This window comes from Hyperoodon ampullatus (assembly GCF_949752795.1).
Source record: "Hyperoodon ampullatus genome assembly, chromosome: 3".
NCBI classification, from domain to species: Eukaryota; Metazoa; Chordata; class Mammalia; order Artiodactyla; family Ziphiidae; genus Hyperoodon; species Hyperoodon ampullatus.
The window spans coordinates 32,871,734-32,898,551 of NC_136916.1; positions in this window are offsets into that span (position 1 = coordinate 32,871,734).

Sequence of the window (26,818 nt, forward strand, 5' to 3'; positions counted from 1 at the left end):
CTATACAATAGAATACTACTCAGCAATAAGAAGGAAGCAAGAATATAAGCAAGAAATGTGGATGGATCTCAAAATCGTGAGGCTGTAGAAACCATGTATAGGAACTTCTACCCAGAGCAAAACTGTGACAGAAAGCAGAGCTTCTTGGGACCCAGGTGAGGGGAGGGGACTGGTCACAAAGGGGCCTATGGGAACTTTTGTTGAGGGGGAAGGGGTGTGGAAATATTCTCTATCGTGATTGTGACAGTGGTTATATTACTGCAGTACATCTTCCTCAAAGCTCATCAAATTGTACTTTTTAGACTGATAAATCTTACTGTGTGTAAATTATCTCGATAAAACTGACTTTAAAAATCCTCCTCCCTCCTAGAGCAAAGGATACATCAGCCTTCCAAAACAGTGAAGCTTTTTGCTAGCCCTTTGAGAGAAGGAAGGAGAAAACACCTAATTTCTCTAACTGGCCATCCTGCCTCACTTATAAAACATCACCCTGCATTTGAATAAGTTTACATTGATTTCTCTCACTTGAAACCAGAAGAGCTCTGACTAAGATATTTCTCGATGGAGAGAAAATTTAATTTCTTAAGGATTCAGAAGTCCAACCTACCTAGAAACGCAACATCATAAAATCTTCTAATATTGTATTTAGATGGCTTAATCCATCCTGGAATGCTCATTTTCAGCTTGCCGTCTTCCTAATATTGCTCCATACGTATGCAGAGCAACTCACCACCCAACTTTCACAAAGTCCATTTGAGGACTCAACTCATCAGACTGTAATGATTCCAGAAATTAAGATGTTCCGGGCAGAATGGTCTCAATGTTCATTCTTCTCGCAGATCGCGTAATTTAAAGTTTAATTATCTGTGATGACTCCATCAAAGGAATAGTACCTGTAGATGAAATTATTCTAGTGCTGACCTTGTTTGGACCATAACATTCAGACAGCTCTGTATGTTTCTAGCCTAGGGGGAAATGGCAGAACTCTGGGACCCATCTAACTCCCAAGGGCTCCTGAGCTGTTGGTTCCTGCCTTCTAGTCCCGTGGCCCGTGTGACAGCTCCGTGGAGAACACAGCCCCCCTGGTTATTAGCCCACGTCGTACGTGCCGAGAACAACAGCCTTGCTGGACAGTGAGCATCGCACAGGGACTGTCATCAAGCACGGCATAATGGCTCATCATGGCGTTACAATTCCATTTGACACTGGGATTTTCGTCCAAGGAGACCAGCCTCCAAACATTTAAGTGTTTGTATCATGACAAACATCATTATGAGACAGAAAGAGCCTATTAGTTCTACTGTGTAATTTTAAACCTCAAACTGTCAAAAAGAAAATCCCTCATCTTCTCATTTTGAGAAGCCTGTTATCATTCCAGGGTCCTTAACAACTCACTCAGTAGCTGGTTAAGTGCCCTTTCTGAGCTGACAGGGGCTCATTCTGTGCTAGTTCAGGTGTCTGAAGAGATTAGAAGCAGGAGGCTGAGCCCAATGGCCTGAGGAAGCTCCTAGGTTCTCTAAGCTTGAGTGTGTGATGCTGGACAGAACGTGCCTTACTGTCCTGGTTGTTTTCAATTAGAAAACCTAGGTTGACACCAACAGGTATACCTGTTTCTGCATGTGTGAGCCTAAGTGTGCACACACTGGCATTTGTGGGTCTGCATGAGTCTCTGGGAACTTGTGAATGAATGTCTATGCCCAGTCATCTGGATACTTTTCTCTTAAGTGTTGACAGTCTTGGGGTCTGAGCTCATCTTTCACAGCCTGGGCCTTGCAGTTAGCTGCTCCATCTCTACATGGTCATCTGCTTGGTTCAGACCCACAGCCTGTGAGTCCTGGTGATGGAAAGAAAAGTGCCGTGGGCAACAGACCAGGGCTGCAATTGATTAGCTGTTTAGCATTAGGCAGATTTCTTTACCTCTTTGATGTATCCCCATTTCCTTATCAGTAAAATGAAGCTAAGACAAATCCGTGGGACTCGTGGGAGGATTTGAGGAGCAGACTTGTGCTGGAGCATTTTGCCAGAGTGTGTATTATGTAATAATAATGGAATAGGGCTTCCCTGGTGGTGCAGTGGTTAAGAATCCACCTGTCAATGCAGGGTTCGATCCCTGCTCTGGGAAGATCCCACATGCCGCCGGGCAACTAAGCCAGTGCGCCACAACTACTGAGCCTGCACTCTAGAGCCCGCGAGCCACAACTATTGAAGCCCACGTGCCTAGAGCCCGTGCTCCACAACGAGAAGCCACCGCAATGAGAAGCCCACGCACCCCAACCCCCGCCCCAACTAGAGAAAGCCTGCGCGCAGCAACAAAGACCCAATGCAGCCAAAACTAAATAAATAAAATTACTTAATTAATTTTAAAAAATGTTTAGACTTAGATTTAAAAACAAATAAATAATGGAATAGTGTCGTATTGTTTAGGAATACTTCTTGTCATAGTTTGGGTTCTCCTAGAGGTTGATTCTGAGACAAGGATTTGAGGTCAAGTAGTTTATTTGGGGTGTGAAGAATGAGGAAGAGAGACAGGGAAGGGAAGTCAGCCAATAAAGTGTGTATTATAAACCAGCTACCGTTGTGTAGACAGAACTTAACCCCACAGGGCCACTCTGGGAATCAGTGTAGAATACACCCCTTGGGGTTACACTGACCTAAGCTTGAGGGTGCTGATGGGGTCACACACTAGCTCTGTGGGTCACTGGTGAAGAGCTGCTGGTGGGCAGACAGTTTTTCTCAGCTCTTGCAGCCTGACGTAGACAAGGGCCGAGAGCTGCAGACCTGGCCTATGGACCCTGGCCAGCTCCCACTAGACGCAAGAACTGTGGTCCGCGAGCCAAGGCCGGGCAGCGCCTGGTTCCAGGTTAGAAGAACAACACTGCAGAGCTGGGTTTCACAACAAAGACCTAAAGTCCGGGCAGGCTTGGATTCCAAAACAGGAAGTGCAAAAAAAAGGGCAATTTCAGACCTGTGCCTGTCTCTCTTTCATTTAGTCACAAAAATAATTACTTTTGAGCACCGGCTCTACATAGACCTCATATTCAGTGCTGCAGATACGGCGATGAACAAGACAGACTCACTCTGCCCTCCTGGAGTTCTAGTATGGATGCCCGACTTAAACCATCACAAAGACAAACACGCACTTACATACAGTCATGAATGTCATGAATGATAAGTACGTGTCATCTGAGTTGAACGGCGTGTGGGACAAGGGGACATCAGGGAAGGCTGCTCTGAGTAAGTGACTTAAGCTCAGACTTAAAGGCTGCATAGGGGTGGCCAGGAGAAGGGGAGGGAAACTCAAAGCAGATGGCCTAGCATGTGCAAGGGCCCCGTGGCAGAGAAGAGCTTGGCTTTCTCCACGTGCTGGAGAACATGTCTGGGGCCTGGTGCGAGGGAACCTGCTGGGAAGTGAGGCTGGAGAAGGAGGGAGGGTCAAACCAGGCAGCCTAAGAAAGACTACGGATCCCATCCTGAGTGCCTTGGAGATCAGTGAAGGGGTAAAGCAAGGGAGGGACGGGATCCAGCTGGAATTTGGAGAGCTACTGTGTGGAGACAAGACACCCGGAGCAGCTCTAGTCATTGTGTTACCTGGGCCCAGCTTGATGTGGGGCTTCAGGGAAGACCAGCCTCCTAGGGGAGCTCTGGCGGGGACAACACACAAGAGAAATGTCAATATCTGCAAGACAGGTCTAAATAGAAAGGTTCAGAAGAGGTGAGAAGGGGGAGATGGCATTTTGAGGCAGGCCTTGGAATATGGGTGATGTTGGACCTGAGGGTAGGTGTGGAGAGGGTGCCCAGGCAGAGGGGCCAGAGAGACCAAAGGCAAAGCAGACCAGGTAGTTGTCCTTGGTGTCCATCCGGGCAGGAGGGGGCCTGAGAGGGCACAGCTCTTCTGTTCCTTTGCCACCACATTCAGCCTCTTGACTGCCAGTGCAGGTCATGGTGATGGTTCAAGTGTCTGGAGTGGCTGCTCTGATCCCAAGGGGCCCAACATGGTCACTCAAGCCTGGGCGGGAGATCAAAGATGCCTGGGAGTCAGCAGGAAGCCACCTGAGGGCATAGCTGGACGTCTGTTGGATGGGCTGGATGGTGGGGTTATTACTTCTAGTCAAACTCGCCCTTGCTCCATTCAAGCCCCACACAAACAAATGAATAACCACCTAAAACTACTTTTCTGTTTGGGAATTTCAGCAAACCTGCATGTGTGTGCGTGTGCATGCACACATGTGCACATTTGTGTCAATATGAACATGCACCTGCAAGTGTCCATGATTGTGCCTCATGTCAACATGCATGTAATTAACAGCTCAAGTTCATAGAGCGCTCACCACCACTCTAGGTTCTCGCTTGAATGACCTTATTTAATCTGCACTGTAGCCCTGGGCAGTAGACAGTATTGTCATTCACACTTCACAGACTGGGAAACTCAGGTGGGATGTTAGCCAGATACCTCTCTGTGTGCAGAATGCTTTATTGTTCCTAGAATCCTAAATCATACATCGACTCCTAGAGGGAAAGAGATTTTCATCTTTCATCAAGGTCGCGCACAGAGACAACAACCCATGCTTCTTTCCCGTAAAGCCCTTCAAAAAACTCGAAAAAACTGGACCTGAAATAAAACTAACATTTTTCATGTAGTCTATTAGTAGATGTCTGCCAGAATATGAGGAAAAGGCATGCAGTTCACCCAGGAAAAAGAAAAATAACATGGTAGAATGCAGCAGAAAATGGCATGTTTCACGATTTCTCTGCTCTCTAATAAAACAAGTCATGGGGGCTTCCCTGGTGGCGCAGTGGTTGAGAGTCTGCCTACCGATGCAGGGCACACGGGTTCGTGCCCCGGTCCGGGAAGATCCCACATGCTACGGAGCGGCTGGGCCCGTGAGCCATGGCCGCTGAGCCTGCACATCCGGAGCCTGTGCTCCACAACGGGAGAGGCCACAACAGTGAGGGGCCCACGTACCGCAAAAAAAAAAAAAAGTCATGAATCTGATCTCCAAAGGCATCTGTTCTAAATCCACCACCTGACGTAATAACTCTTTAAAAACAAACAAGTAAAATTTAATCTGCTCATAATGAATATCGTTTTTAGGTTTCCAGCATATTAAAAACAATTGTAGGTAAAAGGCAAAGCATTCAAGCCATCTTGGCTTTCCCATCTATTAAATCATTTCAGCCTCAGTCCAGCCTTTGACCATCCAAACTGACTTGTAAAATGACCCCGTTAATTAGTGTGGAGGAATCTAAAGCGGACGTGAAGTTGCTGGCCTTCCCTTTATGATGACTCCAAAGAAAACCATGCAGATCTTTGTGAATCCACCCTGCTGCCTTGTTCTTTGCTCATTCTTTCCTAAGGAGAATTCACAGAACACTTAGAGCCATGCCTGGCACCAGGTAAGCACCATAAACGTATGAACTACAAGTAGGATGCTGATGGTCACCACCACTGGCCGATTTCCTCTCCTGTTTGTGCATCCTCTCAGCCCACAAAAGAAACAGCCTCCTACGACCCCTGCCCGCCCTGGAGTTTATCTTAGAAGTCAGCTGAGCACCTCACTTTTCACCACACGCCCCCATCTCTCCACTTCCACCACCCTGACCTTTCTTGAGTCCTTCAAATTTGCTCTTCTCCCTCCGACAATGAGACCTCGCACACTGTTCCCCAGCCTGGGACACCCTTCCTCCCTCTTCTCCCACTTGATTCTTGCTCAGCCCTCAGACTGCTCCTTAGGTGTGGTCTCCCCAGGAAGCCTTCTCTGAGCTCCCCGAGAGTCACACCGCCCTGCAGGGGACCTTCACCACCGCTTCATGTCCTGCTCCTTCGGACGCTGTGGGGTGAACGTTCAACTTGTCTGATGGATGGTGTGCCCCCTCTAGTGCATCTCCCCAGGTGGACTGGAATTCCAACGAGGCACGACCACGGCGCCCCAGAGCTGAGCACCTGGTCTGCAGCACAGTAGACACTCAGCAATACTAGCTGCATGACTTTACACAAAGGGGGTTGAAATAACAGCGTGAAAGGGAAGGGGCTCGAAAAGCGACAGCAAGAATGAGAACAGATGCTCTCCTTGGCTCTCCTTCATCCACCCTCTGGGCCTCTCCATCCCCATCCTGGTCCTTCCGCAGCCACAAGACACAGGCCCATGTGGGTCCCTTCAGAGCCCATCTGGCTGCAGTGCAATCACTCTGCCCAGAGCTCTTAGGATGCACCTGGTACATCGCAGTGACGAAGTGGCTCCAAGTAATACCCAGTCCCTGTGTCCAACCCTCCTCTCCTCTCCCTGCCCTGAGGGGAGCTCACCACATTCCAGTGCCATCTGCTTGGGCACAGAAGGCCAGGCTCCCCCTGGCAGGAAGGGCCCTGTTGGCAACAACGGTCCCAGGGCCACCATGGAACCAGCAGCCAGAGTAGGTGGGCAGAAGGTGGACACAATGGTCTGGGGTCAGGGACACAGTCCCAGCTGCTGAGTCCCATGGAGGACATGGGAGGTGAGCCAAAGGTCTCTACGGAAGGCAGGATGGTGGAACGGGCTGGCTCTGGGGGAAAACTGTCACAAGCCATGAGGGATGGCGTCCTGCTGGCACTGGGTGTGTCCTGAATCCAGAGGGTTAAAGTAAAGAAAGAATGCAGTCAGGACAAGGTGAGGAGTCTGGCTCAACACCCCTAAAGGCCAGACTGGCTGGAGAAAAGGGGTGTTGGGACTTTGTTAATATCCGTTAGTAGAGCCCTGGGTGGGGTGCTGGATGGTAAGCCACGGTTCAAAGGGCCACAAGGGAAGGTGAGGTAGAGAAGTCTACTCTTCCCAGGTCTGCGCCACACCTGGAGGGACCCCAAGGGGAGGTCAAGGCACGGTGCAGACAGTGTGAGCAGCAAGACCGGGGGCACATGCCTTTATTAGGGTTCAGGGTGGAGTGTTTCTGGGGTTCCCGGGCTAAGGCAGGAGAGCAGGGTTTTGGCAAGCTCCACGGGGTTCTGATCTAAGGGACACAGAAGGGGAAGGAGCTGGGAGGACCAAGAGACTATTCATCACCAAGGCCTTTGGGGAAGTCATGTCAGGAACTGACACTCACCTGTGACTGTGGGCTGTTACCTGGGGCGTGCTCTCAAGGGAGAGGTTCTTGTCAGCTCACAGCCCCTGCAGGAGGCTCAGCCCACAACATGGATGCCGAGGCAACAGTGTTAAGCTGTCGTTTAACTAAACTCTCCACAAGGGGCTAATGTGTGTCCTCATGTACTAGCTGGAGTCAGGATCCGGTCTACACCAGCACAAGAGAAGGAAGGAAACATCCTCCAGACTAGGAGAGAGGCCACCAACAGCAAATCCACAGTACTGCTCAACTGCGACAAGGCCCTTGGTGCTAAGATGAAGACCACCTGCCATCTCTGAAACAGGCTTGCTGTGGTACTCAGTGGGTACTGTGGTACTCCCTCAGGAATGTTAGTAGAAAGAGCAAGGCTTGTAACTGGGGAGATGTGGGTATGAATTCCAGCTCATCCCCTACCAGCTGTGTGACCTCAGGTAAGTCACTTAACTTCTCTGAGCCTCCTCATCTATATGGATTTGTAAACACTGCCTCACAGGATTAAGGAAGAGATTTAGGTAAAGTGCTTACTGTGTGCTAAGCAGTGAGCAAGGCTCTGTAGATGAAATTGTGAGCAAAGCCAGGCATGGCTCCTGCTCTTATAGGACTCGGGGCCTAATGGGAAAGATGGACATGAAGCAAGTTATCTCACAAATAAATGTTTCATCACAAGTTGCAGTAAACTCTAGGAATAAAGTGTATCAGAAAGCTCAACATCTCTAATAATTAGGGAAATGCAAATCAAAACTACAATGTGATACCATCTCACACCCATGCGGATGGCTAGTATCAAAAAAAACAGAAAGAAACAAGTGTTGACCAGGATGTGGAATAATTGCAACTTTTGTCCACTGTTGGTAAGAATGTAGAAATGGTACAGTTGCTATGGAAAAACAGTATGGGGGTTCCTCAAAATATTAAATACAGAATTACCATATGACCCAGCATTTCCATACCGGGGTATACACCCAAAAGAAATGAAAGCAGGATCTTAAATAGATATTTGTACACCCAAGTTCATAGCAGCATTATTCACAAGAGTCAAAAGGTGGAATCAACCCAAGTGTCCATCAATAGATAAATGGATAAACAATATGGTATATATACAAGGGAATATTATTCAGCCTTAAAAAGGAAGGAAATTCTGACACCTGCTACAGCATGGAAACACCTCGAAAACAGTACATTAAGTGAAATGTCAGTCACAAAAGGACAAATACTGCATGATTCCACTTACATGAGGGCCCTACAGGAGTCAAATTCATAGAGACAGAAAGTAGAAGGGTGGTTACCAGGGGCTGAGGAGGGGGGATGGGGAGTTAGTGTTTCATGGGTACAGAGTTTCATTTAGCAAGATGAACAGAGTTCTGGGGATGGATGGCGGTGATGGTTGCACAACAGTGTGAATGTACTTGATGCCACTGAACTGTGCACTTAAAAATGCTTAAGATGGGGACTTCCCTGGTGGTCCAGTGGCTAAGGCTCCATGCTCCCAATGTAGGGGGCCAGGGTTCGATCCCTGATCAGGGAACTAGATCCCCCACATTGCAACTAAGTGCTGGCATGCTGCAACTAAGGATCCCACATGCCACAACTAAGGCCTGGTGCAGCCAAATAAATAAATAAATATTTTTTTTAAAAATGGTTAAGATGGTAAATTTTATGTTTCATATATATTAACACATAACATTTTTTCAATTGGAAAAAAAAAACCATCAGAAGTTAGAGAGTGGGTAACAGTAGGCCTTGACCTGGTGTAGTTTTGGGGTCCTCCTGGAGAAAATGACATCAGAGCTCTGATGGATGAGCAGGGAGATCAACAACAGCCTAGGATTAAAGGGGAGGGAGGGGAAAAGAGCACCTGCCAGGGCGAGGGGTGTGTGTGGCAGCTTGGGTGGGAGGAGCTGGCACTTTGGAGGGACTGAGAGGAGGTCACAGAAGCAGCCGGCGGATCCCAGAGGGCACTGTCACCCCCAACAGGAAGCTGTGACAAGCTTCCTAGGTCTGGCTTAGCATCCATCAGGAGGGCAACCCTCAGCCTTACACACAAAAGAACACAGCACCTACCTCAGGATGGTTTCCAAGTTATTCAGACATTCCCCCAAGAGCATAGTGTAGCCTTGATTGACAAATCTTTGAGGTTTCTTGATTGAGAAGCCTCTGAATTGAGAAATCTTGATCCCTTTGTCCCCAGATCAGGCCTTAGTCCCAAAAGGCCTCTCTACTACTGCTCTTGGAAAGCCCAGCACATGCTCAGGACAAGGGTTTCTGGGAGCCAGGCTAAGATCCCAGGATCCTCAGGATGGGTGTGCACATAAGGTGAGCTCTGCACCCACCTGTCCCGACAGCCAGCCTGCTCACCCAACAGGATGGACCATGGTGCTTACATCCACCAATCTCCTTGTCAAAGCACCAGCAGGGATTCTTTTTATGTATTTCTTGGCTTTCTCCCCCAAGTCACCTTTTCTTAGAGTCTCTGCCCACAAGCTCCAATAGCTACAGCTTTACAAAAGGGGGAATGCAATACAGCAGTTTCCAACCTCTCAGCTCCCTTAAGTCTCTGCCTCTTCTGTCTCTCTCTGTCGGCTTTGCCTCTTCTAGAGTGTGTAATTAAACAAAAGAGCATGGAAAACCCCCTTCTAATCAATAAATCAAAACTTTGGTCTCCTGTGACATTTTTTTCATTACAGTTCTGTAGGTCAGGCACTCATTAATTCTCCAGGATGTAGTTCCCTGCTGGGACATCCAAGTAGAATTAATGTAGTCTTTGAGTAATTATGTGTTTTTTAACTATCCTCCTTTTCTTTCCTAAACAGCCAGAAAGAATTGTTTATAAATGAAGGAAAATGTTATGGTCTCATGAGTTGGGTATTTGTAAAGAAGGAGATTCAAATGAGGGTACAAATTAGAGTAGCAGGAAACATTTGGGGTATTTGCTGAGTCAAGGAAGACCCATTTAGAAAGAGGTGAAAATAGTTCAAGCACCGTTTAAAAACTCCTGACATGACATTTCAGCTTTATAATGAGTACAACTGGGGTACCAGTGGCCTTGAGCTCTCGTCCTTATGCCCTCCCCCCACCCCCGCCATCCCATCATCTCTTTCTTCCTAGCTGTGATAGACATTGCTAGTGGCTTATCCAACACTGATTCTCTCCTTCTCTCAATATTCTATTCCAATAATAGAACCCTGATTTTGTTCAGCATGTCAATATGTCTAATTTAAAACATCTCCCCAACTCCACTGCAGGTAGAGGTGACCTGGTGAATCTGACTAGCCAGGGATATGTCAACAGTAGTCTGCTGTGTGGGACCTCAGGGATAACAAAACCAACTCACCTGGCATATGGCTGTGCCTTTCTATCCTCTTCCTGCCTGGGATGTGAAAGTGATGCCTAGAGGAAAGGCAGCCATCTTGCAACCATGAGGATAAAACCCACAGGTTAAGAATGACAAAGCAGAGAGCCAAAAGAAACCTAGACTCTTGGTTTCTCCCTTAAGTGGCTGCGCCGGCCCTGAATAGGCTTCTTTAGGAAATTCCTGTGTGTTTAAGACATTGTTAGATAAGTTTTCTGTGACATGCAGCCAGTGCAAGCCCTATATGATGTATATTTCTAGCTATCAGGACACTTGCAGAGCCAACTAAATCATCCCAATTTGCAAGAGTTCCCCTCTGTTAACTGGAAAACTATTACAACAACCCAATTCAGGCAGGACTGCTAATGACCTAGGCAGTAATCAGCAAAATGTAGCCCACAGACCAAATCCGTCTCTCCACCTATTTTTGTAAATAAAGTTTTATCATAACACCCATTTGTTTATGTGTTGTCTATGGCTGTTTTGCATTGTAACCACAGAGTTGCATAGCTGAGAGAGAGACTTTATAACACTCAAAGCCTGAATGTTTACTATCTGACCCTTTACAAAAAAGTTTGCCAATTCCTGGCCTAGATCCACCATGTAGGGCGTCTGCTGAAAGCAAAGGAAATATTGAATGAGTAATGAAAGAAGGTAATTATAAATGCCAGCTATGACCATTTGTAGAAAATGAGACTATAATACTCATGAATATTTCTTTCTTATTTTGATATAAATATTTGTACAAATAAGCCATGTATTTTTCGCTTTATCATCCCCTGATCATTTGCATAAGCTGTGTTAATAGCAGTTAGCCTTATATGTCAGTATTTAATATCTCAAAGGGAGAGTGTAAATTGGCTATGAAAAGAGCGAACCTTACCCCAAGACCAAAAAAGGGACTTTATATCCTGTTCTGAGGAAAGGGTTAGTGCCTCTTTGGATGAATGCAGGTTAGTTGTAGCACATGACACAGAAGCATGACTTTGTCGTTGTCTTTATTTGGAGACTAAGTATGGATTAAAGAGATGCGTGTGTGTGCCAAGCTGACAGAAGTGGACCATAGTGACTTTCTTAGGCTGAACTACATTTCCCAGAGCCCCCTTTCCTGTAGGCTTCTGGTTAGGGCAGGGCACGGGGGGATCACTGTGGGAGATCCGGGCAGTGGGAAGGGAGCAGTAGCCATTTTACTCACATGTATGGTCACTGCTCTGCTGACCCAGCCCATTGGTGTGATGCAGGAAGTCAGGCCTGCAACTGCCCCACCTGCCTCTGAATCCTTCAGCTTCTCCAAATCCTGGGCCAGGTGTGTATGGTTAGCTCCAGGATAAAGGGCCTGGCTTCTGCAGACCACCCACACCATCAAGGTCAGAGGCAAAAGAACTGACATGGGTTCAGTCTATCCTTGTGGCCCAGCTTGTACCTGTGGTTCCAGCATATTCTTTCCCTCCTCTATCCATCTTCTCTTCCCTACGGCCCACCCCATGATCTTCAAGCTTCAACACCAAATGCAACACATGAAATTCCTATAACTAACCCTGTCACAGAACCAAATATATACGTATACAAGTTTCTAGGGTTTCTGCTTCTCTGTTTAAACCCTGACTGATACAATGAGTATCTTCCAAATGCAAGATATGCTTGAGGAGCTGCTGGCAGAGGAGGGCACAGAAAGCAATACCTGGAGCTCCCACTGTGACAGAAGGAAAATGGGTTCCAATTTTTTTTTTTTAGATTATTCATTCCTTTAATTTCTCCTCAGATGCAACCATAAATCCATATTATTAGATTTTCAATGAATATTAATTTCTTAAGGGAAATACATAGATGCTCTAATTTTCTTTTCCCCTCCTAGGTTTATTGAGATGTAAATGATGTAGGACATTGTATAATTTTAAGTTATATAAAGTGGTGATTTGATATAAGTATATATTGCGAAATGATGACCACAGTTGGGTTAGTTGACACCTCCATAACCTCATATAATTATCTTTTTTTTAAATTAATTTTTATTGGGGTATAGTTGCTTTACAATGTTGTGTTAGTTTCTGCTATACAACAAAGTGAATCAGCTATACGTATACATATACCCCCTCTTTTTTTGGATTTCCTTCCCATTTAGGTCACCACAGAGCGCTGAGTAGAGTTCCCTGTGCTATACAGTAGGTTCTCATTAGTTATCTGTTTTATATGTAGTAGTGTATGTATGTCAATCCCAATCTCCCAATGGACACTAGGGGGTGGGGGGAGTGGGATGAATTGGAAAATGTGTTCCAATTGCTCAAATAAAAAGGAAAAGGGGATAAAGGCCACAGGACAGGTATAAACAATGTGCTCCAGGGATGTGGAAGTAGCTAGAGCTTTGGAGACGGCCAGACCTGAAGTATAATCCTGGTACCACCACCTACCAGCTGTGTGACCTTGGTAATATCACCCAGTAGATGCCTTTGTTCCTTCCCCTTTTCTCTCTGGAAGGGAACTTCAGGGAAATGACATTTTTTGGTGGTGGGGAACATGTCAGGAAACGTTTCATAGAAAAAGATGTGATGTTTCAACTAGGCCTTGCAGGAGAGTGGTTCATATTTTTCCATGGCGTGTAGAATGAGTTAATGCATTTCCATGGGATAGAGTGGGAAAAGGTCATTCTGCAAATATTCAAAAGCAATTTCATGAAACAGTGAGCTCTCATCCATCTGCTGTAACAAACTGGCTGGGCACTGTGGAGCCTTAAGCAGTATACATTCAGTGAAATTATGACTCCCACCGGGGATATATCATATTTTCTTCAAGGCTGAAATGAAAAGATATACAGTACACTGTACACATAGGCCTATTAGGCTGGGAGAAATCTCAGAGCCGTTTTGCTGTTCATGGAAGATCAATGATAAATCAACCTGTATAATCTGCAACCAACTGTTTCATTTGTTCTTTAATGTTCCTCTGATCTTTTGGAGATGAAGGAATTTCACATAAAACAAGTAGTTTGATGAACTTTAATCTTGCCCATAATTGGATAATAAAATTGGGTACGTGCAGTAATTAAAAGGATTGTGATAGAAGAGTCAATTTGCAGTTTCATACTGAGCCTCTTCCATAAACAGAGGAGTTCAGTTCAGGGCACACTCAGCATCAAAAAGTGGCCCCATGGGCAGGAAAGCTACACTTTTTTGTTAGAGGAAAATGTATTTATGGAGAAGATATACCATGTCAGTCATGGCTCATATTACCACCTAAGGCACCTTGAGATCAGGGACATCAGTTTTAAAGATTAGGCTCTGACCTGTTAGTGAGCAGGAGGTTAACCGCTCGATTTTTACTTAAGTGAGTTCATTTTTCCAGGTTATCTGTAGATTGGTTCATCTATTACCCATTCTCCACTGCTGCTGGTTTTGCATAAGTGCAGACTTGCAACTTGCACACAAGTCTGCATGTGTCAAATCTTTGTTTCTGGGCTCCCTAGTGAGGCCTGCCATGCTTGCTCCCAGCCTTAAAAATCTCCAGTCTCTCCTCTGCCCAGTTGGGCTGGCTCCAACTCTTTTCTTAGGGCCTTCAAGTCCTATATCTGGACCCTGAGCTGGACCTCCAGGGAAACCACCTTTCCTGGGTCAATCCCTGCACCTTGAGGAGCTTTCTCCATCATCACTTTCTGGTTTTTCCAACACTTCTCTTTGGCCTGCTCCAGTCCTGGCCATGGCTTGCTACCAACCTCTCCATCCTCAGCTAGTAACTGACCACAGACCCAACAGTGTGGACTGTCTGCCACCTAGATCCTGCCCAGCTTTAACTCGGCTACCACACCAGGCCATTCTAGTTCCTTCAAAGCCTTGCCCTTCGTGATCTTTAGGAAGCTTTTCTTTGCAATACAGCACATAAAAATATGATGGATTTCTCATTTATCAACTGATAATAAAATAGCCAATGGCCTACAAATTGTTGATCTCTTTGATCAATCCTGCAAGATACAGTTGTGAGGACAAAATCAAACAATGGATTAAAAAAAGGATCTGTGATCAGGAAAGTCCTAAACACATATGAATGCTATTACATGGAGCAAGGGCTACCTCTATTTTACAGATAAGGAAACTGCCCCTCAAAGAACAAAGATGACCTGCTCTAAGCCTCTCAAAGCACAGGAGGCAAATTCAGGACTAGAATGCAAGCCACTCTTCCTACACTCTAGTGATCCGTATTACTGCTTTCTTTCTATCGATTTTAATAAATCATGCTTCTTTGATTTTTGTGTATGATAAAACAGAGATATAGCCATATTAACATTTTAGTATATATTCTTCCATTGATTTTTTTTCCTACAAAATGCAATTGCTGTTTTTTTCCCCACAAAATGCAATTATTGTGACATATTGCTTTGTAACCTGTTTTTTTTTTTTTAAACCTGAGAACTTGAACATTCCTCCTCTTTAAACATTCATCAACAATATATTTTTTTTTTGCGGTACGCGGGCCTCTCACCGCTGTGGCCTCTCCCGTTGCGGAGCACAGGCTCCGGACGCTCAGGCTCAGCGGCCATGGCTCATGGGCCCAGCCGCTCCGCGTCATGTGGGATCCTCCCAGACTGGGGCACGAACCCGTGTCCCCTGCAACGGCAGGCGGACTCCCAACCACTGCGCCACCAGGGAAGCCCCATCAACAATAGTTTTAATGGCTATGCAGTGTATGATTGGTATAAATGTGCCAGTCCCCCATCATTGTGTGGCTATATTTCACCAGATAACACAAGTTATCACTATGAAAACAGCCCTATGCTGAACATCTTTGTTTATAACTCTGGGCAAATAGTTTACATAATTTCACTGGTATAAATTCCTGAAAGTAAAAATACAGGGTCAAAAGTCATAGAAAATTATAAGATATATGTTACATTTTGCCAAATTGCTTTCCAGAAAGACTGAAAAACTTATACTCTCACAGCAGTATATAAGAGTGTCCATTTCCCTGCATCAGAGACAAAACTCACTATCATTGTTCTGATTAGTTTTTACCACTCCCTTGGTTTGACTTGGAGCTCTACGATGATATATGAAATTAAATATTTCTCACATATTTGTGGCTATTTGTGTCTCATTGTTTAATTATTTTTTAACATCTTTATTGGAGTATAATTGCTTTATAATGGTGTGTTTCTGCTTTACAACAAAGTGAATCAGATCTACATATACATATATCCCCATATCTCCTCCCTCTTGCATCTCCCTCCCACCCTCCCTATCCCACCCCACTAGGTGGTCACAAAGCACTGAGCTGATCTCCCTGTGCAATGAGGCTGCTTCCCCCTCGCTATCTATTTTACATTTGGTAGTGTATATATGTCCATGCCACTCTCTCACTTCATCCCAGCTTACACTTCCCTCTCCCTGTGTCCTCAAGTCCATTCTCTATGTCTGCATCTTTATTCATGTCCTGCCCCTAAGTTCTTCATAACCTTTTTTTTTTTTTAGATTCCATACATATGTGTTAGCATATGGTATTTGTTTTTCTCTTTCTGACTTACTTCACTCTGTATGACAGACTCTAGGTCCATCCACCTAACTACAAATAACTCAATTTCATTTCTCTTTATGGCTGAGTAATATTCCATTGTATATATGTGCCACATCTTCTTTATCCATTCATCTGTCAATGGTGTCTCTTCTTTTATGAGTTACCTTTTCATGTCCTTTTCCCTTTTTCCATTGGGCATATTTCCTTGTTTTCTTATTGATGTTGGTAGCATTTACTGCGCAGTCCATGCATTAGGACAGTGAGAGACCTCCAAAGTGGGATGTGTCCTCCTGAGCCAGAGAGAACTAGGGAAACTGGTCTTACCATACAGTCCAGAGAAAAGGGATTTGACAACGTTATCCTCCTGTCTGAGCTCCCATCTGCTGAGAGGTGGTTCTGGAGAGAGCTGTGGTGAGGAATGATAGAGGGAAGGTACACGAGAGGATACTACAGCCCCTTTTCTGATTCTGGAATAGGGAGAAGGAAGAAGAGGGGGAGTGGTGTGAGGAGAAGGAGGAGAGAAGGGAAGAAGGAGAGAAAAAGGAGATAAGGAAGAGAAAACAAGGGGAAGACGTTAATGCAGGAAAATGTTATTGGGGGACTCAGCAGAATGGCAGGGAATCAGCAAGGAGATGGCAGAGGAGCCAGCAAGGGTTAAAAAGGATGTCAGTGGTGAAGGTCAGCACTGTACTCTAGTCCTATGACTGGCAGTTGGAGGATGAGAAACAGATATAGTCAAGCAGGCAAAGGGAGCTTACATTAATGCAGGGAGGAGAGGAGGTGGCAGGGGACGCCCACATCTCCTAGGCCACCAAAGTACCCTGGGCTCATCCCTGATCCCAGATTGCAGGTCCCTTTCTACATTATCACACTGCCTTCTGCGCTAAAGCCATTGCAAATTAATTGACTTCTAAGAGGCAAATAACTTCCTCTTAGACTGAAATGCTGGCAAAAGACCAGTCATTTTTCATCTCTGATTAAAACGTCTAAGGAAGAAATTGGAAATAACTCAGCAAAAGGAAGCTCCCACTCTTGAAGGTGCAGAATGCAAAAGAAATTTGGAGGGGGTGGTAAGAAGGCAGCACTCTGCCCTCTCTGCCAGGCTCTTTCTCACCAGTATACACAGGGGTTATTGGTAGGTAGGTAGGGTCACTGGAATAAGCTTAGATAAGCAGAATACAATTGGAAAGTGCTCAAGACCCTAGAGTCACTTGTTCAGTGTTTCCAAATTGTGCCTTTGTTAGAAGTACTTGTTAGAACTACAAATTCCCAGTCCTTTTCCTTGGAGACTGTGATTCAGTATGCCTAAGTTAGGACCAGGAAATGAGACCTTTAAACGAGGGCCTCGGGTGGTTCTTATGATGTAGCAAGGAATTGATTCTGTCCAGTGCTTCTCACACTAAAACCTCCGAGAAGATCAGACAAACAATACCAAGGAGTTTTGTTCTAGGGCACACTAACTTATACAGATCAACATTTCTACTGCAAACAAATAGAAACTATGAACAAAATTAAGTTTTTTTAAAATTCTGTTTAAAAAACAACAGAGAGCTAGCAAATGTGGCAAGATCTCAAGGCACTGAGATCTCAGAGAAGGAAATCACAGGCGGTGAACCTGACATTGGGCACAGCGTTTGGCCTTGAAGCATTTGCTGATTCTTAAGAAAAACCTAAAAACTGAGAAGTTGTGCTTTGTAGAAACTGATCAGTGAAGAAGCCAAGAGAAGGAGAAACAAAGTAGAAACCAGTGGCCAACAGGGTGTGAAGCTAAACAGTGTTTTTGTCATCTCGGCAAACTGGGGAGAAAAATGGGGGGTCAGGGCAAGACGGGGTATCCTGGTACACACCCCAAGATTTCAGCTAGGATCTGAAACCTAGGAATAAGGACTAACCAGAAAGAGAGGCTTTTTCACAAAGACTAAAGCCTAGTTTCAAATCTGCTCAACCCAGACTGGATTATGATGATGTGCCCCTCCCTTAACTTCCAAAAGCAAAAGTAGATCCTCTCAGAGTCTCAAGTTATCTCACACTTTTTCATACACAATATCTGACATTCAATAGGCAAATTACAAAGCATCCTAGGAGAGGTGAAGGGCCAAAAAACAAGAGAAAACATAGACATAGAAAGAGATCCAAGGAGATGCCAATATTGGAATTATCAGATAGGCTTTCAAGATAACTGTGAGTAATATGTCCAAGAAAATGAAGGACATAAGGAAATACAAAAAAGAAGGGATATATATATACATATATATATATATATATATATATATATGTATATATATGGCTGATTCACTTTGCTGTACAGCAGAAACTAACACAATATTGTAAAGCAACTATACTCCAATAAAAATTAATTTTAAAAAGTATTAGTCATCACAATAAGGATTAATAATGAGTCCCAATCTGTAAGTTTGATTGAAGCATTTATCCTGCCTCTCTTGTAAAATCTATACCTCAATTAATCAAATAGTTGATGAGAGGAAGTTGCACCTTTTAGATGTTTTCCAGCTAATAATAAATGAAGATAGAATGATAGAGAATAGGAGAGAATGTAACCATTTTGCAATCCTAATAAATAAAGAAAAAAAAAGAAAGAAAAGAAAATGAAGGACAAGGTGGAGAATATTAGTAAAGGATTAAAATGTATTTTTAAAAATCAAATAAAAATTCTAAAACTGAAAATATATAACTAAAACTAAGAACTCCATAGATGAGTATAATAGTGAGTTAGGCATAGCTGAAGAAAGGATTAGAGACTTCAAAGGTCACTAGAGAATATCTGGATTGAAAGAATGGAGAGAAAAAAATAGATGGAAAATATTGAATGGGGATGGGGAGGCAATTATATAAGACAAAATGGGACATGGCAAATAGGTCCAACACACATGTAATTGGAGTCTTGGAGAGGAAAGAGCAAATGAACAGAAGTAATTTTTACAGAGATAATGACTGAGAATTTTCCAAAACCGACCAAAGACATCAAACCATAGATGTAAGAAGTGTTATGAACCCCAAACAGAATAAGTACAAAGAAAACCATATCTGGGCACATCCAGTAAAACTGCTACAAACCAAAAACAAACAAAAAATCTGTACAACAACCAGAGATAAAAATTAAATTAAATTTTAATTTATTAATGTATTTTATTATTTACTTTCATTATTTTATTAATGACCAATTATATCAGAATCCCTGAGAGTTGGGCCAGGACACAGAGTGGGGAGTGTTTTTTACATATGTAGGTTCTAGAACCCCACCATCAGAGATTCTGATTTGGTCAACATGGAGAAAGGCCCACGAATGTGCATTTTCACCAATCCATTGAGGTGATTCTGATGTAGAAGTTCATGAAACACACTTGCTCAAACCTAGCTATGTCCTTATCCCTTTATGTTATAGCTGAGGAAACTGAGGCCCAGGCCAGTTGCAGGGTCACAGTTAGTGTACTGCATAGTCAGGGGTCAATTCTGAGATGCAGCTCTTCTAACCTGGTACCTGCAGCATCCTAGTCCACTGCAGGGAGGGCCTATAAGGACTCAAAACCAGAGGAAAGATGGCAGGGAGGGACTGGAAATTCCTGATCACCTAGATGAGACAGGCACTATACAAGGCACTTTCACAGACTTCCTCTGATTCTAAAAGTGGGCTCAAGCTATATATACAATTTATCCAACTTACTGTGTGCCAGGCACTGTATTCAATGCTTTATCCATTATCTTTTTAACCTTTACCACAAACCTACAAGGTAGATATTATTATCATTCCCCATTTTATAAAGAGGCACAGAGAAGTTAAGTACCTTATACAAGGTCACACAGCTCCTAAGTGGGGGAGCCAGGATTTGAACCCACAGAGCTTGATTTTAGAGTCTATACTCGTAACTCCTATGTTCCATATGCCCCTTTCACCTACCAACTCTCACACATTTACCGCAGAGGCCAAAAGATGGCTCCTTTAACTGCTCCCCATCTAGACTGTTTTTGGTGGTGGAGTAGCCTGATAGAGCAAAAGGTGCACATGACCAGGACTTGGAAAACCTGGGCTACAGCCCTAGCTCTGCTGCTTCATCCTGTGGTTCTGTATTTAAGTTCCCTCCCTCCTGTGCTCACCAATTTTCTTCACCTGGAAAATAGGGGTAATAATATGTATCTCAGGATTGTGGTAAGGATTAAACGCCTCTGAAGACCTATAGCTAATCCAAGAGTGAGCTCCAGGGTGTGGCTTGACACCGGACGGGATGAGTTTGGGTTCTCCTGCTCTTGGACAGACCTGGACACTTTGCCTGCAGGGTGGCTGGCTGCACAGCGGCAGGTCCTAAGAAGCTGTGAGGCTCCATCTGCAGTGTGACCCTGTGCAGCTGGCCTGCAGCATGCCACAGTGGTTCATTTCCGCAACAGCCAACCCCTGCTGCCCAGGGTGAGCTCATCCTCTGTCCACAATCCGCACCGCCAACAATTCCCACATTATTAAGTGGCTCGCCTAGCCGCACTTGTTTTTTTAAAATGGCATGAGCAGCCATGCAGTTATCTATAGGTGTTTCAATAAACTTAGAAATCTGATCATCTCATTCTCTGAAATTTCCCTTCTGGTGCCTGATGTGGATGGGATTTTTTTTTAACTTTATCTAAGCCTTAATTAAAAAATGGATGGATTCGATGACAGAAATCAATGCATTTACAGGTGATAACACTGGCAGGACTAGGTCTGGGCAAAACTATCAAGAGGATAAAATGAGGTATGGAACCCCTCTCCTTTTGTCACCTGCTTTCTCATTCTGGGGGCACAGATACCCACCTTCACCCCTGCAGCATCTGCCCCAAATCCAGCACCTTCCAGTGATTTTCCAGCATATTCAGGACTCCTTTATGGTCCCTTAGTCCCTAGCAGAACATACCCAGGGTACTGCTTTCTGCTAGATAACATTGGAGGTCTCATAATCATGTGACAAGGACCCTTCCTTTGCAGAAAGCCCCATCCCCCTGGGTTCAAAGTGAGGGTGCTGGGAAAGAAGAGAGGGGAAGGGAGAGACATAGAGATGGGAGATGGATTTGGAGGGAGACAAAGAAAGAAGGAGAGAGAGAAGGAAAGAGAGGGTGCAAAGGGATGAGAGGGGAGGGAGATGGGAAAGAAGGAGAGAAAGATAAGGGGAGGGAATGAAGATGTGTAATGGTTGGACCATCTATAGAGAAACTGGAAAGCAAGAAACATAACCACTTGTTGGAGAACAGAAAGGCTTCTAAGGAAATCGAGAGAAAACCCAGATTTGGGGCAAGTAGCCCACTGAGGACTGGTTGAGTGCTGGCGCTTTGTGATCAGAGAGAAGTAAGCCAAAAGGGCATTTCTGTAGGACTTCCCTGGCAGTCCGGTGGTTAAGACTCCACGCTTCCACTGCAGGGGGCGCGGGTTCGATCCCTAGTGGAGGAACTAAGATCCCACATGCCATGTGGCACAGCCAAAAAAATAGAAAAAACAAAAATGCATATCTGAGCTGATAGAGAAACCCCAGCTGGCCCAGTCCTGGAAAAAGCTGATTTCACGAACTGATTTCTACAGACCCAACTGGAGGGACTGAGCTACAGCAGCTGCCCTCACGGGGCCCAGGGCTCCCCAGTGGGAGGCCCGGTGAGACCACTATAACCACCTTTTCGACCGTATGATGACAGCCTGGCCTGGCCCCTAGGCATAGGTCCTGAAGGGGAGACCAAAGTCCAGCTCCACATGAAGGGACACCTCTCCCAGTCTTCCCATTTATGCCAGGAGACTGTCTCTTCCAATCTGCCACATGCCCAACTTCGTGGACTTAAGTACTTGAGGGACCTCAAGCAACCAAGCCCAAACTGAGCTGGTGGCCCCAGGACCCAGGACCCAGGAGAGCTCCCTGTAAGCGTTCAGGAAGAGATCGAAGAAAGACTTCCTTTCTTCAGCATTCTAAATGAAGATGGAGGCACAGGGTGGTGAAAAGAACAAGGGCTTTAAAATCAGGGAAGATTTGGTTCAAATCCTGAGCCTCTGCTTATTTGGAATATGATCCTGGTCTCAGTTTCCTCCTCTGTGAATTGGGCACAGTCCTACCTCCTAGAGTGACAAGGACCTGAATATGTTAGTGTATGTACATACATGGAAAGTAGCTGTCCTGCACCTCCGTGTCCCTGGCTCTGGTCGGAGACTTCAGCCAGAGTAATATTCCTGCCCTCTCTCCTTTCCTCCTTCCCCCCACTGGCTGCTAGGATTCACAGAAGGACCTATGAGTTTGATGGATTCAGCCTTCCCTGGTTTCTTTGTTTTGGACCTGTCTCCCCATAGAAAAAGTGCTCTCTGCCACACGCTGAGCTCTTGCCCCTGCTAGGAGGGCCTGCGGGTGGCCAGTTGTACTCATGACTGGCTGAGGATGAGTGCAGGAGGAGCCAGGCAGGAGCCAAGTCTTAGGAAGCCCTACATCCAAGCCACATCCTCCACCCACTATTAACAAAGCTGAGTCACAGACGTAGAAAACAAACTTACAGTTACCAGAGGATAATGGGGGTGTGGGAGGTGTGGATAAATTGGGAGATTGGAACTGACATATACACACTAATATATATAAAATAGATAACTAATAATAACCTGCTGTATAGCACAGGAGACTCTACTCAATACTCTGTAATGGCCTACATGGGAAAAGGATCTTTAAAAAAAAAAAAAGAAAAAGAAAAAAGAAGAGTGGATACATGTATATGTATAATTGATTCACTTTGCTGTATACCTGAAACTAACGCAACATTGTAAATCAAACTATACTCCAATAAAAATTTAAAAAAACAAAGCTGGTACTTGACTTACCCTCTGATTGAGCCCTGTGTCTATCTCTCAGCTGGTTCTGAACTCAAGAGGAAGACGAAAGTTAATGTTTGGTGGTTCCTGGTACGTAGAAAGCACTCCTTAAAAGCCTGCTACATATGCATCCCCCAGAGGTAGGGTCCCTCCACCAAATCTGGCAGAACTTCCAGGATTCTCAGTCCGCCTGAGAGACACCGTTCCTCCTATAAGAAGCCACCCAGCAGGCAAGAACCAGTCAGCAAACCTGTCTCCCGTTTTGGTGATGCACCCTGATGGACTTTGGGTAAAGTTTCCAGGGTTTTATTTCCACTTGCTCCTGCGCCAGGGTCAGGGGCAATCCTGTTCTCTGGCAACCTGTGAGCCATGGCACCCTCTGCTTAGAGCTCCAGTCCTCAGCCAACATATTCAACTTCTTCCTCCAAGGAAACTCCAAATACCATGGTCCAGAAGACAATTAACTGTTTTTCTTTCTTGTCTGCTGCTTCATGTAGTTCTGACGGGGCTGCAATCACAGGGCCCCTCTTCCTGACCTTAACAAGCCCATCATATATTCCCTACCAAGAATGTGAATATTGAGCAGAGATGCACTGACATCCCTCTAAAGGATTTACAAGTTTCTGCCACTAGGATCCCCAGGGCTGCCCTGTTTTCTGTCCTTCGTGCGTTTAGTTCTTCCTTCAGTTCTGTGAACTCCCAGTATCAGATTTCCCAGGAAACAAAGTGAGTTGGAGATTGGTGTGCAGGAAGTTTACTGAGGAATGCTCTAAGGCTTTGAGGGAGGGAAAGAAACAGAACTGGGCAGGGAGAGAACTGGAACTGCAATGCAGCTGTGCACAGCACACAGGCCTCAGCCAGTCCCATGGGAGCTGCAGCTGGGATGGCCCTTCAGTGGCGGCCTGCCTTGAAGCAAGGAGCCAGGCCTTCGTACCTCTACAATGACCAGACACTGGGTATGGGCTGTCACCAAGAAGGGGCGCTAACCTTGGGAAAGATGACTTTGTTTAGCCAAGAGCAATTCCAGGCGAGGGCCTCAGCTCTGAGCTGCCAGCAGCCAACATTCTGGCAGCTGGAGGAAAGCATATTTCAGTCCTAAAGGGGGATCAGGCAGCTCATCACAGCACCCACTGCTCCTTCCAATATCTCTTTTTCTCTTACTTAAGTTCGGTCTCTGCTTGAAGTAAAGGACCATAGCTGATATAGTCAGACACAAAGTAACCTCAGACAGTAGACTCCAATTTACCTCCTGCCTTTGGAGAGCTCTCTTCAACAACTAAATCAAGGTTTATCTGTCCACTGTACATCACCCCCATTAAAAAACGAGAACAAGAACGTGAACTTCTATCAACAGGAATGCCATGCAGACTGCTAACCACCATGGAGTTCTGCTTCGGTGATCAGTCTGTGCCTGTCAGCTCTCCATGTACAATTACCATGTATAAAATGTTGTTCCATGGGGCTTTTCCTTGTCCCTGGAATTTCTGCAGTCTCCAAGGCAGGGACAATGGTGACAGGTATCTACACAGTCTAAAGAGAAGTGATGGACATGTTTTAGCCTGGTCCCCTGAAAATCAGACCCTGGGACAAGGAAATGCATGCAGAAGTATATTTGGGGAAGTGACCCGAGAAACAGGAATGGGGGACTGAGAAGAGGAAGCAGAGAAAGGTCACGGAAGTTCAACGCTACTAGCCTGGTGATCCTCTGAGGAACAATGCAGAAGAGAACTCAGAATTGTCTGCCCAAAGGTTAGAAGTGGAGAGAATTCATCCACGGGCTCCTGACCTGCACTGGTCAAGCGCTGCCCCTTCGATGCTGACTTCCCCACACTGCCAGGTGTGCACATGTGCCAGGATGACTGAGAGGGCTCTTGCAAGGGTCTTACTCAGACAAGACATTCCAGGGTGGGAAGCCCTGCAGGTGAGGAGAGATGCTGTCTTCACCTGTAGGCAGCCAGTTTGCTGCAATGGCTGGAGAAAAAAGCAGCCCCAGAGGACGTAGGAGCACCACAAGAGGTGTCCAACACACATATCCGTGCCAGCTTTACCAGCAGGTAAAAGGTAGCCAGCTTGGTTCTTCAACTAGCCACCACAATCATCCATCTCCAGGTTGTATTAGAAAAGATAAGAGATTAAGACAATTCTTTGAAATAAGGGACTCTGCAGGTATAGAGAACGCTGTGTCATTTTCCTTGCCTTCCCTGTGCCTCTGGAGGGCAGGGGCTGGGAGGAGGCTACCAGAGGTCAGCGGGAGAGTGGTTTGGTGCACGCAGCCCCAGCAGAGATTCTCACAAAGTGCATCTATGAAAGATAGCCTGTAAGTGGGCATTTGGCATGGAGAAGGCACTGATGGCCAGGTTACACCAGCACCCACTCAGGTGAGCTTTGTCCTTATCCTCCATTGTCAGAACTTTCTGAGGCAGAAGAAAGGAGCAAGGGAAGTGAAATACCACACCGAGACCTCTCCCCACTTCCCCACAACTGGAAGAAAGAAACAAGCATGGAGTTGGATGAGAAAGTGAACTTTTGATATAAGGTTGGACTGAACTTTTTGAAACCTGAGAATGGAACTTCTTTTTATATCTGAAGGGTGATCCAAAAACTAGAGGATCTGCCCAAAATATGTTCCTGCACAGGAAAGGGAGATCCAAAAGATCTAAAGAAAAAGAAGAGAATTATTTCTGGATTGTACTTACCTGGGTTGAGAGTCATCCCTGAAACTGAATGCAGCCTCTAGTCCTCACCAGATGTTAGCACCCGGTGGACCAGGAGGCAGGTGGGATCAGAGAACACATCTGGGACAGGCTGCACACCTGCAGAACACTCCTGGCTTGAGGGGTTTATACCTCTTCCACCCTACTGGCTTTGGCGTCAGAGGTCAGCTCCACCAGGTGAAATCTATTGCACCTGTAGACAACTGGACATATTTCCCATGGCTGACAGGAAGGGCATTCCAATTTAAGCTGAGCTGCTTGCTCCATGTCTGTCTCTGATATTTACCCATTCTCACATTAGACTTATCTCTAAACATCTGACTTTAGATCTCTGTAAAAGTTTTCCTATGACTTTAGCATGGATAAGAACCCCCTGGGGTGCTTGTTTACAATGCAAATTTCCAGTTCCCTATCCCTAGAGATTCTGATTTAGTAGGTGACCTGTAGAAAACAGTCTGAAAAACAGTGCTCTAGAAAATAGTGCTGTCTAATAGAACATTCTACGGTGTTGGAAATGTTTTATCCCTGTGCTATTCAATACAGTAGGCACTTGATATGTGGGTAGTGTGACCAAAGAAGTGAATTTTAAATTTTATTCAGTTTTAAACAATGTAAATTTAAAGAGCTACATGCGACTAGGGCCGCCATCCTGAACAGCACAGCTTAGGGCTTTGCTCTTCAGAGTGCACAGCAAACCAGCAGCAGCACCTGAAGGTTTGTTAGAAATGCAGAATTTCAGGGCCTCCCTGGTGGCGCAGTGGTTGAGAGTCCGCCTGCCGATGCAGGGGATACGGGTTCGTGCCCCGGTCTGGGAGGATCCCATATGCCGCGGAGCGGCTGGGCACGTGAGCCGTGGCTGCTGGGCCTGCGCGTCCGGAGCCTGTGCTCCGCAACGGGAGAGGCCACAGCAGTGAGAGGCCCGCGTACCACAAAAAAAAAAAAAAAAAAAAAAAAAAAAAAAAAGAAATGCAGAATTTCAGGTCCCACTGTGGACCTACTGAATCAGAATCTGCATCTAACAAGATTCCCCAGGCGGGACTTCCCTGGCGGTCCAGTGGTTAAGACTCCATGCTTCGAGTCCCCGTGCGAGCCGCGCCGCCACCGCCTCCTCCAGCAGGAGCCGGTGGCACAGGCTGCGCTGCCGTGAAGTGGTTCTCGCAGCCGCGGCGGCAGCAGACCGATTCCCGGGTCCACGCCGGGTGGGGAAGCCCGAACTCGCGGAGGGGAATCCCTCTCGCTTCACTCCAGCCTCTGGCTGCACCTGCGGTGGGGCGGGGACACTCTGCCAGCCCGTGAACGGCAGAGGCGACGGCCGCGACCAGACCCATGCGTGCGCCTCCCGGGCAGGAGGAG